At 46.6% G+C, this 16,051-nt stretch overlaps 2 non-coding genes across 2 annotated transcripts; both read left to right on the plus strand.

Annotated features, from left to right (window-relative positions):
• The first annotated feature begins 4,599 nt into the window (after nt 1–4,599).
• TRNAR-ACG (transfer RNA arginine (anticodon ACG)) lies at nt 4,600–4,672 on the plus strand. The gene has a single exon. It is a non-coding gene; the product is annotated as a tRNA-Arg (tRNA).
• Nucleotides 4,673–13,211: 8,539 nt separating this feature from the next.
• TRNAR-ACG (transfer RNA arginine (anticodon ACG)) lies at nt 13,212–13,284 on the plus strand. Its single transcript has one exon. It is a non-coding gene; the product is annotated as a tRNA-Arg (tRNA).
• Nucleotides 13,285–16,051: the final 2,767 nt, after the last annotated feature.

Consider the following 16,051-nt stretch of genomic DNA (forward strand, 5'->3'; position numbering starts at 1 on the left):
CGGACTTTCCTAAGTAATCTACCCCTGCGTGAGTCTTATATCAGCCAGGGTAACACCCATTTTGACATGCCATGGAGCTTTCCAATATACAGGGTGTCCCATAAGTCTGGAACCATAGGCTAAATCACTGAAATACTATTTCTTCTTTTTTACAGTTACTTCTTAACCCTGAGTGATGTCGTTAAATACAGAGGAATGCATCTAAGTGATCCTGCTAGTTGGCAATCACAGGGAAGTCACCCTTGAATTTAATCGGTTGCATACTGAACACATTTTGTGAGTGGATCATTTCGCCTATGGTTCCAGTATAAAAAATCCTGTATAATAAATGAGTGGTCTTCAGTTTGCCGTCTGTCGGGATCCCGGCGCACAGTATACCGGTGCCGGAATCCCGACAGCCGGCATACCGACACCTTTTCTCCCTCTTGGGGGTCCACGACCCCCCTGGAAGGAGAATAGATAGCATGGCGAGCGCAGTGAGCCTGAAAGGGGCTCATTTGCACTCACCCAGCTGTTGGTATGCCGGCGGTCGGGATTCTGGCGCCTGTATGCTGGCCGCCGGGAGCTTGGCCGCCGGCATACCCTACTACACCCATAATAAATATGCCCAGATTCATAACTAGAACTTTGTGTGTCCTACAGCAACACTGTAAAAGGTCCCCTGCCCTATGCTTCTATAGATACACCACCCCATAGTGCCTAAATTCACGTTATTCCACATTGTAGTGACCCCAGTTCACATTATGCCACACAGTGCCCCCAGTTCATATTGTGGCATCGGATATCCAGCTGCCTCTCTGCCATCTCCCCCTGGATGTCTGAGTGCTCCCTGAAGCTTAACATGGACAAATCCAAGCTCATCATCTTTCCTTCATCCAGGGTCTCCACCCTCCCTAATATCCGTCACTGTTGACAACACCATCATTCTCCCTGTTCCCCAACTCCGCTGCTTGGGCATCACTCTTGACTCCTCCCTCTGCTTCACCCTCCACGTTCAGTCTCTTACTCAATCCTGTTGGTTCCACCTATGCATCATCGCTCAGACCATTCCTGTCCCAGAGTGCGACTAAACTTATTATCCACTCACTGGTCATCTCACTGCTCGACTATTGCAATATTCTCCTCACTGGGCTCCCATGCTGTCATCTGGCTCCACTCCGATCTGTACTCAACTCTGCAGCTAGGCTCATCTTCCTCTCCCGCCGCTCCACTTCTGCCACTCCCCTTCAACAAAACCTGTACTGGCTCCCAGTCCCCTACAGAATCTTCACGTACAAGGCCCTCTCTAGCTCCACTGCTCCATACATGTCCAACATCATGTCCCTACATACTCTATCCCGGCAACTCTGGTCAGCCAATGACCATCATCTCTCATCTACCCTGGTCACTGCATCCCACGCGTGAATCCAATATTTTGCCCGCGCTGACCCCCTTCACTGGAACGAGCTCCCTCGCTTTATTAGACTCTCCCTGACCTTGCAAAGCTTCAAACGGGCACTGAAAACCCACCTGTTCATCAAAGCCTACCCTTTCGCATAACCTAGTTTCGAAGCCACTCTCCCAAACCACTACCTCATGTCTTGGCCATCTATGCCTCACGTACTTCCTAACATCAGGCTGTCTTTCGCTTACTCACACCTCATATCACCTGACTGTCTCCCCCCACCCCCAAGACTGTGAGCTTCTTGGAGCAGGGCCCTCTTCCCTCTGTTCTCACAACCCTCTTCTCTTCCACTTCAATTACAGCCTACATAGCGAATGTCTATACCCGCATCTCCTCTCACATATTACTGTCTATCTCTTCCAATGTCTGCCTGCCACTAGTAGTACGCAGATTACTCGTTTGCTTCCTGACATCTCGGCTGTAGTGTGTACTGAGAATTGTGTTGCTTATTGTTACCTGTGTTCTGTTTTAGTTTTTTTGTTGCTGTAATAAGAGTTCTGTGTACCCTGTATTGTTCTAATGTCTGGCGTATGTACGGCGCTGCGAAACACTTGTGGCACACTAGAAATAAAATGTAATAATATAATAACAAAATACACTGCTCAAAAAAATAAAGGGAACACTAAAATAACACATCCTAGATCTGAATGAATGAAATATTCTAATTAAATACTTTGTTCTTTACATAGTTGAATGTGCTGACAACAAAATCACACAAAAATTATCAATGGAAATCAAATTTATTAACCCATGGAGGTCTGTATTTGAAGTCACACTCAAAATGAAAGTGGAAAAACACACTACAGGCTGATCCAACTTTGATGTAATGTCCTTAAAACAAGTAAAAATGAGGCTCAGTAGTGTGTGTGGCCTCCACGTGCCTGTATGACCTCCCTACAACGCCTGGGCATGCTCCTGATGAGGTGGCGGATGGTCTCCTGAGGGATCTCCTCCCAGACCTGGACTAAAGCATCCGCCAACTCCTGGACAGTCTGTGGTGCAACGTGGCATTGGTGGATGGAGCGAGACATGATGTCCCAGATGTGCTCAATTGGATTCAGGTCTGGGGAACGCGCGGGCCAGTCAATGCCTTAGTCTTGCAGGAACTGCTGACACACTCCAGCCACATGAGGTCTAGCATTGTCTTGCATTAGGAGGAACCCAGGGCCAACCGCACCAGCAAGGGGTCTGAGGATCTCATCTCGGTACCTAATGGCAGTCAGGCTGTGCGGCCCCCCAAAGAAATGCCACCCCACACCATTACTGACCCACTGCCAAACCGGTCATGCTGGAGAATGTTGCAGGCAGCAGAACGTTCTCCTTGGTGTCTCCAGACTCTGTCACGTCTGTCACATGTGCTCAGTGAGAACCTGCTTTCATCTGTGAAGAGCACAGGGCGCCAGTGGCGAATTTGCCAATCTTGGTGTTCTCTGGCAAATGCCAAACGTCCTGCACGGTGTTTAGCTGTAAGCACAACCCCCACCTGTGGACGTCGGGCCCTCATACTATTCTCATGGAGTCTGTTTCTGATCGTTTGAGTAGACACATGCACATTTGTGGCTTGCTGGAGGTCATTTTGCAGGGCTCTGGAAGTGCTCCTCCTGTTCCTCCTTGCACAAAGGCGGAGGTAGCGGTCCTGCTGCTGGGTTGTTGCCCTCCTACGGCCTCCTCCACGTCTTCTGATGTACTGGCCTGTCTCCTGGTAGCGCCTCCATGCTCTGGACACTACGCTGACAGACACAGCAAACCTTCTTGCCACAGCTCGCATTGATGTGCCATCCTGGATGAGCTGCACTACCTGAGCCACTTGTGTGGGTTGTAGACTCCGTCTCATGCTACCACTAGAGTGAAAGCACCGCCAGCTTTCAAAAGTGACCAAAACATCAGCCAGAAAGCATAGGAGCTGAGAAGTGGTCTGTGGTCACCACCTGCAGAACAACTCCTTTATTGGGGGTGTCTTGCTAATTGCCTATAATTTCCACCTGTTGTCTATTCCATTTGCACAACAGCATGTGACATTGATTGTCAATCAGTGTTGCTTCCTAAGTGGACAGTTTGATTTCACAGAAGTGTGATTGACTTGGAGTTACATTGTGTTGTTTAAGTGTTCCCTTTATTTTTTTGAGCAATGTATATTAAATACATTATATAATAATAAAATTATTATTATTATTATTATTATTATTAATAATAATAAAAACTAATATCTTCAATATCTATGCAGGTATTTTATTTGTAGGATATAGTATATAGTAAAATCTTTGATGCAATTATTCTTTGCTTTTGCAGGTCAGTGTAGTTTTCTTTTACTTTGAAAACAGTAACAGTAATGCCTGATTTAGCCACCAGGTGGCAGTACATACCCTCTGTTTTCTTCCTTTCTGGTAGATAGATGTGATTTTGCAATGTAAAAATCACCACTGTGGTGCAATCTGTAGCGTTATGTTTGTACCCTTGAAAATCATATTGTCAGTCACACAGGAATTCCACACTCTCTATATCCATTATTATGTTTATGGGAAATTACAGCATCACTAAAATATTTTCCTCTGAAAAACCAAAGACAAACATGTATCTCTGTCTCTCTCTCTCTCTCTTTTACAATCAAAGGAGGTAGATTTGCTCCTGGATAAACCATGTTGCAATGCAAGGGGGGCAAATTATTATTATCATTATTATTATTATTATTATTATTATTATTATTATTATTATTATTATTATGCATGTAGGGAAAGTACTACTTGCTTTTGCATATCACACCACCTACTGGGCAACTTTATTTTACCATTGTGATTTAGAGTTGAAATAGGACACGCCCCCTCCCCCCTCCAAACTCTACATCTGTCCACACAGTATAAATTTACCCCCCTCTGCTGCACCATGCTTTTGACATGGTGCAAAATTGCAACTTCTGACTGGATTTACTCCAAACTCTAACCGAGGCCGTAGGAAATTCCAGGTTTAAACTAACCCAGGTCAGATTATACCAACTGGAAAATAAGTAAGAATAGAGGAGTATATTATAATGATAAAGCGCTTTTTTATTATTACAGTAACTCACGATCTTAAAGAATTTAAAGAAGAACAATATTTTCACTGTCCATTATTTATCCCCCAACATATGTAAAAACTGCCATTGGGGGCTCTAGCATGTAGGGCCAGTGGCGCAATGGATAACGCGTCTGACTACGGATCAGAAGATTGTAGGTTCGACTCCTACCTGGCTCGATATTTTTTTTTTTTTCTTCAAAATTTACATTGTTTTGTTGAGGTCAAAAAAGCTATTTTTTTAACGGATATAAAAATAACAAATTTCTTTTCATAGGCTATAGAAAATCTAAATGATTTATAGTTTACAAACAAAAGATGATAATGGGAAAATATACATTAGTGTAGAAATAAATCAAAGATTAGGAGCCTGTTGCAAAAACCTAATTGTTTTATTGCTCTAAATATATTGACACAATTAATAAATAGCATCATGAGTCAGCAAAACTACCCTCACCTGCCTCGTCATACTAGTAACGACTAATTTACTGCATTATAACTAGGCTAGGAAATAAACCCTGGCGCAAAGCTGCACTAATAACCGCAGCCCCCAGCTGGTAGCGGTTACACCCAAATAACCAAAAGGCAATCAAACAATGTATTCAGTCAGTTACTTGTCTACATATTCTGTATTAGTGCACTTGTCTGGTTCCTTTCTATATCATTTCATTTGCTGCATTCCCGGCTTCTTTACATAATCCACCTCTGCAGGAGTCTTATATCAGACATGGTAACCCCCATTATTACATGCCATGGAGCTTTTCACTCTCTAATAAATATAGCCAGATTCATAACTAGAACTTTGTGTGCCCTACAGCAACATTGTAAAAGGACCCCTACCACAGTGCTTCTAGATATACACCGCCCCATAGTAGTGCCTAAATTCACATTATTCCACATTGTAGTGCCCCCAATTCTCATAATACCACACTGTAGTTCCCCCAGTTCATTATGCCACAGAGTGCCCCCAGTTCTCATTATGTCACACAGAGCCCCCCAGTTCTCATTATGCCACACAGTGCCCCCAGTTCTTATTATATCACACAGTGCCCCCAGATCATATTGTGGCACATTGTAGTCCTCCGCAGTTCACAGTTTGAATTTACTCTTGCTAGGAATTATTTTATGTACAACGAGTGATCTACAATGCTCTGGCTGTGCGATGGGGTCCGATGTGGCCCCATTATATGCTAATGTGTACATGTTCCTACAAGAAAGGAAGTTCTCTTATAAACAGCGAGACCCGTGTTCATATAATCATGTCCATACTGTATAGTACATTGATGCTTTGCTGATACTGAAAAGGAGATACTGACAGTGATGGAGATTTCCTGGTCTCATACAATGATCAGTGACCTTGCGTAAGCCCATGGGTGCCACAAGCTGCCGGATGGTGTCTCAGTGATCTGAAGCTGCGTTCCAGGATCCAGGTTAGATCACTACGAGACATCTGCATGTAATAGACACCTCCTGCTGCATTACCATACAGCGCTGTCACTGCCGCTTCCAAGGAAGTGATAGCGATTCTGACCACATCTGAATGATCCCCACTGAGTCTGTGCAGCTACAATAGCCTAGCAGTGAGCCTGATGAAGATGCAGCCTAATGAATGAGCTGGGTGTCCATGGATGTGGGGATTCCCCAGAGAGAGAGGACTGGGACATGTGCCATCTGTTATCTTTCAAATCCACCTGTGATGCTCCTGACTTGCTGGGCCCTCCAACATGTCCCCCCTTCCCCAACTTGCTGGGCCCTCCAACATGTCCCCCCTTCCCCAACTTGCTGGGCCCTCCAACATGTTCCCCCTTCCCCAACTTGCTGGACCCTCCAACATGTTCCCCCTTCCCCAACTTGCTGGGCCCTCCAACATGTTCCCCCTTCCCCAACTTGCTGGGCCCTCCAACATGTTCCCTCTTCCCCAACTTACTGGGCCCTCCAACATGTTCCCCCTTCCCTATAAGCAGCCCTGTCCAGCTCACACAAAGTAAGAATATTACACGTTTGTCCCTGACAACCTTTTGTACCTGTCGGCCTTACCCTCTGTTGACTTTTTATGTGTCAACCTTTTGTACCTGTGGATTTATTTTAATGTTGACCATTTGGTGTCGACCTATTGACTCTCTGCCTACTTAATGTAGATCTTCTATACCATACCCTTCTTTACCTAGAGACCTTTCTGACACACAGGATAAGGTATACAGTCGGATCACCAGCTTCCTCTCTGACAACTCCATCCTTGATGCTCTTCAATCTGGCTTTCGCCCCTACACTCCAATGAAACTGCCCTTGTCAGTGTCACCTGTTACCTGCTTTTGGCCAAATCCAGGGGTCACTTTTCTCTGCTCAACCTCCTGGACCTGTCTGCTGCCTTTGACACTGTCTGCTTTCATCTGTCCTTGCCTAGTTCACCTCTTACCACACTACCCGCTCACACCTCACCCCCTTCTATTTTCCCAGTCGATGTCCCGCAGGGCTCTATCCTGGGCTCCCTTCACCTCTCCCTATACCAGGGGTGGGGAACCTCAGGCCCGAGGGCCGTATAAGGCCCAAAAAAGCCACTTGATCCAGCCCGGCCAGGCTCACCTAAATGAGAGGAGATGCAGAGCACCCGCTGAGATTTTAGCACCAGCGGGCGCCTGGCTCAGCAGCAGCCGGAGGCATGAGCTCACTCCTGAGCTCCAGCTTCTGGCTCAGGCAGTGTACATGTGTGGCTATGGGAGAGATGTCATGACATCTCTCCCATAGTTCCGAGGAGAGGGAGGGCAGCGGTCCGGAAGCAGGAGCAGGGCTAGTGAGCATTGTGGGGGGGGGGGGGGGGGGTTTCCATTTAATGTGTGTAAGCGGCGCTACTAGGGGCCATATTTAGTGGGGCATAACTGCAGGGGGCATATTTAATGGGGCATAACTACAGGGGGCATATTTAATGGGGCATAACAACTGATGGGGCATATCTAATGGGCCAAAACAACTGACAGTGGGCATATCTAATGGGGCATAACAACTGACTGGGGGCAAATCTAATCGGGCATAACAAGAGTCTGGGGGCATAACTACTGACTGGGTGCAGGCTAATTTTTAAGTTGATGATTTTTGTATGGCCCCCGAAGGATTTTATAAATATCCAAATGGCCCTTGGTAGAAAAAAGGTTCCCCACCCCTGCCCTATACAATGCTTCCCTAGGTGCACTTAGAAGCTCCTCCAGCTTTCTATACCACCTCTATGCCAACGGTACGCAACTATACTTCTCCTCTCCTGACCTCTCTCCCTCTGTCCTCTCTCAGGTATCCAGCTGCCTCTCTGCCATCTCCCCTGGATGTCTGAGTGCTCCCTGAAGCTCAACATGGACAGATCCAAGCTCATCATCTTTCCCTCATCCAGGGTCTCCACCCTCCCTAATATCCCTGTCACTGTTGACAACACCATCATCCTCCCCATTCCCTAACTCGGCTGCGTTGGCATCACTTTTGACTCCTCCCTCTCCTTCACCCTTCACGTTCAGCCCCTCACTCAATCCTGTTGGTTCCAGCTATGCAACATCGCTGAGACCATTCCTCTCCCAGAGTGCGATTAAATGTATTATCCACTCACTGGTCATCTCACTGCTCGACTATTGCAACATTCTCCTCACTGGCCTCCAATGCTCCAATCTCGCTCCACTCCAATCTGTACTCAACTCTGCAGCTAGACTTATCTTCCTCTCCCGCCGTTCCACATCTGCCACTCCCCTTCAACAAAACCTGCACTGGCTCCCATTCCCCTTCAGAATCCTCTTCAATCTCCTGATCCTCATGTACAACGCCTTCTCTAACTCTACAGTCAACAGACTACCTCCCGGCCACTCTGGTTGGCAATTATTTCTATGAAAAGCCATACATATGTGTTTTTCTATCCATGTAAAACACATGGTTACTGCTTTTTTTGGGAAACACCATGTTTCCTCACTTCCTGTTTTTAATCAAATTTTTCAATAAAGTTTAAGTATAAAAAGCGACATCCCAGCAACAAACGTTATACTTGACAAAGGACATCAATGCCCGAAACGCGTTGGAACTAGCACTATCACGCTGCGTAGAGAGCGCACTGCTGAACAGACGGTGGACAGAGCATGGGGAACGGAGGTGACATCAGCGCAAAATACTGACTGAGGCCGCAAGCCAAGCTGTGTGGAGAACCAAGCCGGGCAGCATCAAGGTGACGGAATAACCATAAAATGATGGTTATTATCATTAGTATTATTAATAATAATAATAATAATATCTTCAATATCTATGCTGGTATTTTACTTGTAGGATATAGTATATAGTAAAAATCTTTGATGCAAGTATTCTTTGCTTTTTCAGGTATGTGTAGTTTTCGTTTACTTTGAAAACAGTAACAGTAATACCTGATTTAGCCACCAGGTGGCAGTACATACCCTCCGTTTTCTTCCTAGCTCTATGTGATTTTGTAATGTAAAAATCATCGCTGTGGTGCAATCTGTAGCATTATGTTTGTCTGCTTGAAAATCATATTGTCAGTCACACAGGAATTCCACACTCTATATCCATTATTATGTTTATGGGAAATTACAGCATCACTAAAATATTTTCCTCTGCAGCACAAAAGACAATAATTTATCTCTGTCTCTCTCTTTTACAATCAAAGGGGGTAGATTTGCTCCTGGATAAACCATGTTGCTATGCAAGGGGGGCAAATTATTATTATTATTATTATTATTATTATTATTATTATTCATGTAGGGAAAGTACTGCTTGATTTTGCATATCACACCCACCTACTGGGCAGCTTTATTTTACCACTTTTGTGACGTGCAATATTTTTATTATATGGAGTATTACATCCAATCATAATTGTGTGAGTGGTTAAATATTGCACGGACAAACGGCGTGAACAGTGCACGCAGGGCCTGATGAATCAGCTAGTAGGTGCTGTGGTTGGGGGAGTGGCGGGGGCAGTGAAGATGCGGATGGTATCCTGGGGTGCCGCGGGAGGGGCGGTTGTGACGGTGACGCAGGTGGGGGAGGGGCTTATGCGGTGGTGCCGCAGGTGGGGGAGGGTGCGTGGGTGCCGCGGGTGGTAGTCCGGAGCCACTGCGGGTGGGGGAGGAGCAGTTGCGGGGGTGCCCATGGTGGGGGAGGGGTGGATGCGGTGGTGCTGCGGGAGGGGCGGGTGCAGGGTGGGTGGGGGAGGGGGTCCGGAGCTGGAGGGGGTGTGTGGGGGTGCAGTGGATGGGGCCCGGAGGTACTGCGAGTGGGGGAGGGGCAGGTAATACTTCTCCTGCTTCTCCTCCTGTCAGCAACTAAGCTGCTGTCCTCCCTTTGGCAGTGGCTTTCCCAGAGACTCGCACAGCAGGCAGTCAGTATTGTTTGCGCCGTTGTCCCAATGCGCCGCATTACAGGGAAGAAGATGTATGCGATAAACTACAGCTCCCAGCAGCCCTAAGGGGTGGAATGCTTCTGCGCTAAGGGCTGCTGGGAGCTGTAGTTTATGTAGTGCGTCTAATTCCCTGTAATAAGCGCGTTGGGATACTGGCGCTAACAATAGTGACTGGCTGGCAGAACTGACTGACTCGCTGAATCAGTGTAAAAGGTGAGAGTGCTGTGCAGTGTCAGTGACACTATACACAGGCCCGGCGCTAGCCGCTCAGCAAAGGGATGCAGTGCAGGGAGGCACCAGGAAGGAGAGGCGTTCTCCCTGCTCTGCATCCCTGTGCTGAGCTGCTGCTGCTATCCCTGCTGCTGCTGCCGGCTGCTGTCACACATGCAGCGGCGCCGGCAGCACAAAGCCTCCTCTCCCCCTCGACGCTGGCAGCACAAAGCCTCCTCTCCCCCCCCCCCTCCCCTGTGTGACATTCAATGGCCGGGCGGGAGCCAAAGGGGGCGGAGTTAGATGGGAATATGGGGCGGAGCTACACAGGACCATGCTGCAGCAGGAGGATGAACTGCTACAGCTTCGGCCAGCCAGACTACATTAGGTAAGTGTCTGGAAAGAGAGTGAGTGTGTGTGTGTATATACAGTGTCTGTGTATACTGTATATATGTGTTACTGTGTATGTGTGTAATGTATGTACAGTATGTATGTGTGTGTTTGTATATATGTGTCTGTTGTGTGTGTGTATGTGTGACTGCTGCATAATGTGTGTAAGCGTCACAGGTACAGAGGGCGTTACGTGTGTAAGCGTCACTGCTACAGAGGGCGTTACGCGTGTAAGCGTCACTGCTACAGGGGGGCATTACGTGTGCAAGCATCACTGCTACAGGGGGCGTTACATGTGTAAGTGTCACCGGTACAGGAGGCGTTACGTGTGTAAGCATCACTGCTACAGGGGGTGTTACTTGTGTAAGCGTCACTGGTACAGGGGGTGTTACTGGTGGAAGTGTCACTGGTACAGGGGGCATTACATGTGTAGGTGTCTCTACTACAGGGGGTATTATGTGCGCTGTGCCTTTGTAAAGTATGCGAGGGTGCAAATTTATAGTTTGCAGGGGGGCGCTGAACACCCTAGCACCGGCCCTGACTGCACACCCACTGCACTGCACAGCACTGTCACCTTTTACATTGATTCAGCGTCCAGACATTACCCTCCGCGATATCACCCACTCTATCCGCCAGGTGCTGTGTTGCGGAGTCAGGGCCTCTGGGGATCTGGGCGCGGTTGTGGCGGGGAGGCACTTCTGTGACATCACACGCAGAGGAGGCTCAGAGGCTCAGAGAATATGCGGTGCAGGGAGGGCTATGAAAGCCTTCCGCTGCGCCGCTTTCATACACATCTATGCCGGTGGCCGCAGCAGCTTTTGTTCCACCTGCGCCGGGGCTAGGGAGTGGGGATTGTTGATGCCGGAGGGGCAGTTGGACTGGCAGCAACACATTGGTGGTCATTCCGAGATGATCGCTTGCTAGCAGTTTTTAGCAGACGTACAAACGCTATGCCGCCGCCCACTGGGAGTGTATTTTAGCTTAGCAGAAGTGCGAATGAAGGGATCGGAGAGCGGCTACAAATTTTTTTTTGTGCAGTTTCAGAGTAGCTTCAGACCTACTCAGCGCTTGCGATCACTTCAGAGCATTCCGTTCCGGTTTGCCCAGCCACGCCTGCATTTTCCGAACCCTCCCTGAAAATGGTCAGTTGACATCCAGAAACGCCCTCTTCCTGTCAATCACTCTGCGGCTGCTTGTGCGACTGAAAAGCATCGCTAGACCCTGTTTAAAACGACATCGTTCGTTGTAATAGCACGGCGTGCGTGCGCATTGCGCTGCATACGCATGCGCAGAAGTGCCGAGTTTTTGCCTGATCGCTGCACAGTGAACGAATGCAGCTAGCGAACAACTTGGAATGACTCCCATAGGACGCTGCAGTAAAAGGATGTTTTTCCCCTATCTACAGCACAGTATCCGTTCAGATGGTCAACCATGTTATGGCCGACCATGTTATGGTCGACAGTCATTAGGTCGACCACTATTGGTCGACATTGACATGGACACATGGTCGACACATGAAAGGTCGACACATGAAAAGGTCGACATGAGTTTTTTTACTTTTTTTTCTTTTGGGGAACTTTTCCATACTTTACGATCCACGTGGACTACGATTGGAACGGTAATCTGTGCCGAGCGAAGCGGTAGCGGAGCAAAGGCACCATACCCGAAGCATGGTAAGGGGACGCAGTGCACTAATTGTGGTTCCCAGTCACTTTACGCAAAATTCGACACCAAAAAAGAAAAAAAAAACTCATGTCGACCTTTTCATGTGTCGACCTTTCACGTGTTGACCATTTCATGTGTCGACCATGTGTCCATGTCGACCATGTCAATGTTGACCAATAGTGGTCGACCTAATGACTGTCGACCATAACATGGTCGACCATTCATACCGGAACACTACAGCACAGAGACTTGCTGCAGATGCAGTGGCATACCCTCCAGCTGCACCTTTTTGGCAGGTACAGTCCCTTTTTTTTATGGTCTATACCGTTTTTTGACTCTCCAAGCTTCCATTTAAAGTATTTGAAAAGGGGCGTGGCCACGGCGCTGTACCCGTGGCCATGCCCCCTTTCCAAATGTGTATCACTGTTTATGTGTAAATTGTTGGAGGGTGTGTTGCTGCAGATGCAGTGGGCCTATTTTGGGGTGTGGATCTGGAGCTGCAGCTCCATCAGTCCCATTGCTAATCCTGCTCTGTGAAAACACAGCAGCCAAAGGGCAGAGCCTCCCATTGGATGTAACCTGTGTGGGAGGGCGTTTCTCGCCCCCTTCAGCTGTGGACTGGGTGTGACAGACCTGCTGCTAACCCAGTGAGAGCTCCTAGCCACACCCAGTGTTAGAGCTCCAGGCACAGAGTCACAGGGATATTATATAGGAGATTGTGATTTAGAGTTGAACTAGAACACGCCCCCTCCCCCCTCCCAACTCTACATCTGACCACACAGTATAAATTTACCCCCCTCTGCTGCACCATGCTTTTGACATGGTGCAAAATTGCATCTTCTGACTGGATTTACTCCAAACTCTAACTGAGGCCGTAAGAGATTCCAGGTTTAACCTAACCCAGGTCAGATTATACCAACTGGAAAATAAGTGAGAATAGAGGAGTATATTATAATGATAAAGCGCTTTTTTATTATTACAGTAACTCACAATCTTAAAGGATTTAACATTATGTTCACTGTCCATTATTTATCCCCCAACATATGTAAAAACTACCCTTGGGGGCTCTAGCATGTAGGGCCAGTGGCGCAATGGATAACGCGTCTGACTACGGATCAGAAGATTGTAGGTTCGACTCCTACCTGGCTCGATAATTTTTTTATAAACAATTTTTTAAGTAGAAATTTACATTGTTTTATTGTGGTCAGAAATGCAATTTTTTTTAACTGATATAAAAATAACAATCAAATAAAATAGTTTTCATAGGTTATAGAAAATATAAATTATAGTTCACAAACAAAACATAATAATGGGAAAATATACATTAATGTAGAAATAAATAAAAATTAGGAGCCTGTTGCAAAAACCTTAATTGTTTTATTGCTCTAAAAACATTGACACAATTAATAAATAGCATCATGAGTCAGCAAAACTACCCTCACCTCCCTCGTCATACTAGTAACGGCTAATTTACTGCATTATAACTAGGCTAGGAAATAAACCCTGGCGCAAAGCTGCAATAATAACCGCAGCCCCCAGCTGGTAGCGGTTACACCCAAATAACCAAAAGGAAATCAGACAATATATTTAGTCAGTCACTTGTCTACATATTCTGTATTAGCGCACTTGTCTGGTTCCTTTCTATATAATTTCATTTGCTGCATTCCCGGCCTTCTTACATAATCCACCTCTGCAGGAGTCTTATATCGGACATGGTAACCCCCATTCAGAGCCGGCCCTAACCAATATGATGCCCTAGGCAAGATTTTGGCTCGTGCCCCCTAGCACCACCGCTGGTTCTGCCTCTGACCTTGCACCTCTTTCCCAGCACCATCACCCCTTACCCATAGCAGTTTTATCTTGTGATAGTGTCCATAATTCATATTACATCCCATAGTAGTATCACTTTACCTTATAAACGTTACTCCTCACAGTAGTGCCCCTTATTCACATTACACCACACCTTATTGCTCTTTATTCACATTAGACGACACAGACACAATAGTGCCCTTTTTATATGCAATGCCACATAGTAGAGCACCTTATACACATAATGCCACACATTAATAATGCATTTATACACAATTCCACACAGTAATGCCCCTTACACATATGAGACACATTAATGTCCTTATAAACATAATGCACCTTACACATTATGTCAACCTTTATTAATGCCCTTTTACACATAATGTCCCTTACACATATGCTGCACATTATTAATGCCCTTATACACATAATGACACACATACAGTAGTACCCTGTTACACATATGCTGCACATTATTAATGCCCTTATACACATAATGACACACATAGTGGCCCTTTACACATATGTTGCACATTATTAATGCATTTTTACATGATACACATAATGCTCCTTACACATATTCCGAACACTACTGCACAACCAACCCACTCACATGCACACAGCACTCACACTGCCACTAACACTGTGACGTCTGCCTCTGCTTGGATACAGATGTGTCCTCACAAATCTTGCATCAATGCTAACTTAGGGCACCTTTTTTTAATGAAGATGCATCTTATTTGCATTGCTATGTGGCTAGGATGCACAAGCAGCTTCTGCTGATTAAACTTATATGCAGCATGCCTATATACTGTGTGAGACTGTGGCTGTATCTGCATATGAAATGCTACATACAGAATATAGGCATGCCGCATATCATTTTAATCAACAGAAGCTACTAATGCCCCAAGGCATATCAAATGCCCAAGGCAATTGCCTAGTTTGCCTATGCCTATGGCCGGCCCTGCCCCCATTATTACATGCCATGGAGCTTTTCGCTCTATAATAAATATAGCCAGATTCATAACTAGAACTTTGTGTGCCCTACAGCAACATTGTAAAAGGACCCCTTCCCCAATGCTTCTAGATATACACTGCCCCATAGTAGTGCCTACATTCACATTATTCCACACTTTAGTGCCCCCTTTTCTCATTATCCCACACAGTGCCCCCAGTTCTCATTATCCCACAGAGTGCCCCCAGTTCATATTATGGCACATTGTAGTCCTCCGCAGTTCACAGTTTGAATTTACTCTTGCTAGGAATTATTTTATGTACAACGAGTGATCTACAATGCTCTGGCTGTGTGATGGGGTCCGATGTGGCCCCATTATATGCCAATGTGCACATGTTCCTACAAGAAAAGGAGTTCTCTTATAAATAGCGAGACCCATGTCCATATAATCATGTACATACTGTATAGTACATTGATGCTTTGCTGATACTGAAAAGGAGATACTGAGAGTGATGGAGATTTCCTGGTCTCATACAATGATCAGTGACCTTGTGTAAGCCCATGGGTGCCACAAGCTGCCAGATGGTGTCTCAGTGATCTGATGCTGCGTTCCAGGATCCAGGTTTGATCACTACTACAGCAGGAGACATCTGCATGTAATAGACGCCTCCTGCTGCATCACCATACAGCGCTGTCACTGCCGCTTCCAAGGAAGTGATAGCGATTCTGACCACATCTGAATGATCCCCACTGAGTCTGTGCAACTACAATAGCCTAGCAGTGAGCCTGATGAAGATGCAGCCTAATGAATGGGCTGGGTGGCCATGGATGTGGGGATTCCCCATAGAGAGAGGACCGGGGCATGTGCCATCTGTTATCTTTGAAATCCAGCTCTGATGCCCCTGACTTGCTGGGCCCTCCAACATGTTCCCCCATTCCCAACTTGCTGGGCCCTCCAACATGTTCCCCACTCCCCAACTTGCTGGGCCCTACAACATGTTCCCCCTTCCCCAACTTGCTGGGCCCTCCAATATGTTCCCCCTTCCCCAACTTGCTGGGCCCTCCAACATGTCCTCCCTTCCCCAACTTGCTGGGCCCTCCAACATGTTCCCCCTTCCCCAACTTGCTGGGCCCTCCAACATGTTCCCCCTTC

This window comes from Pseudophryne corroboree, chromosome 8 (assembly GCF_028390025.1).
Source record: "Pseudophryne corroboree isolate aPseCor3 chromosome 8, aPseCor3.hap2, whole genome shotgun sequence".
NCBI classification, from domain to species: Eukaryota; Metazoa; Chordata; class Amphibia; order Anura; family Myobatrachidae; genus Pseudophryne; species Pseudophryne corroboree.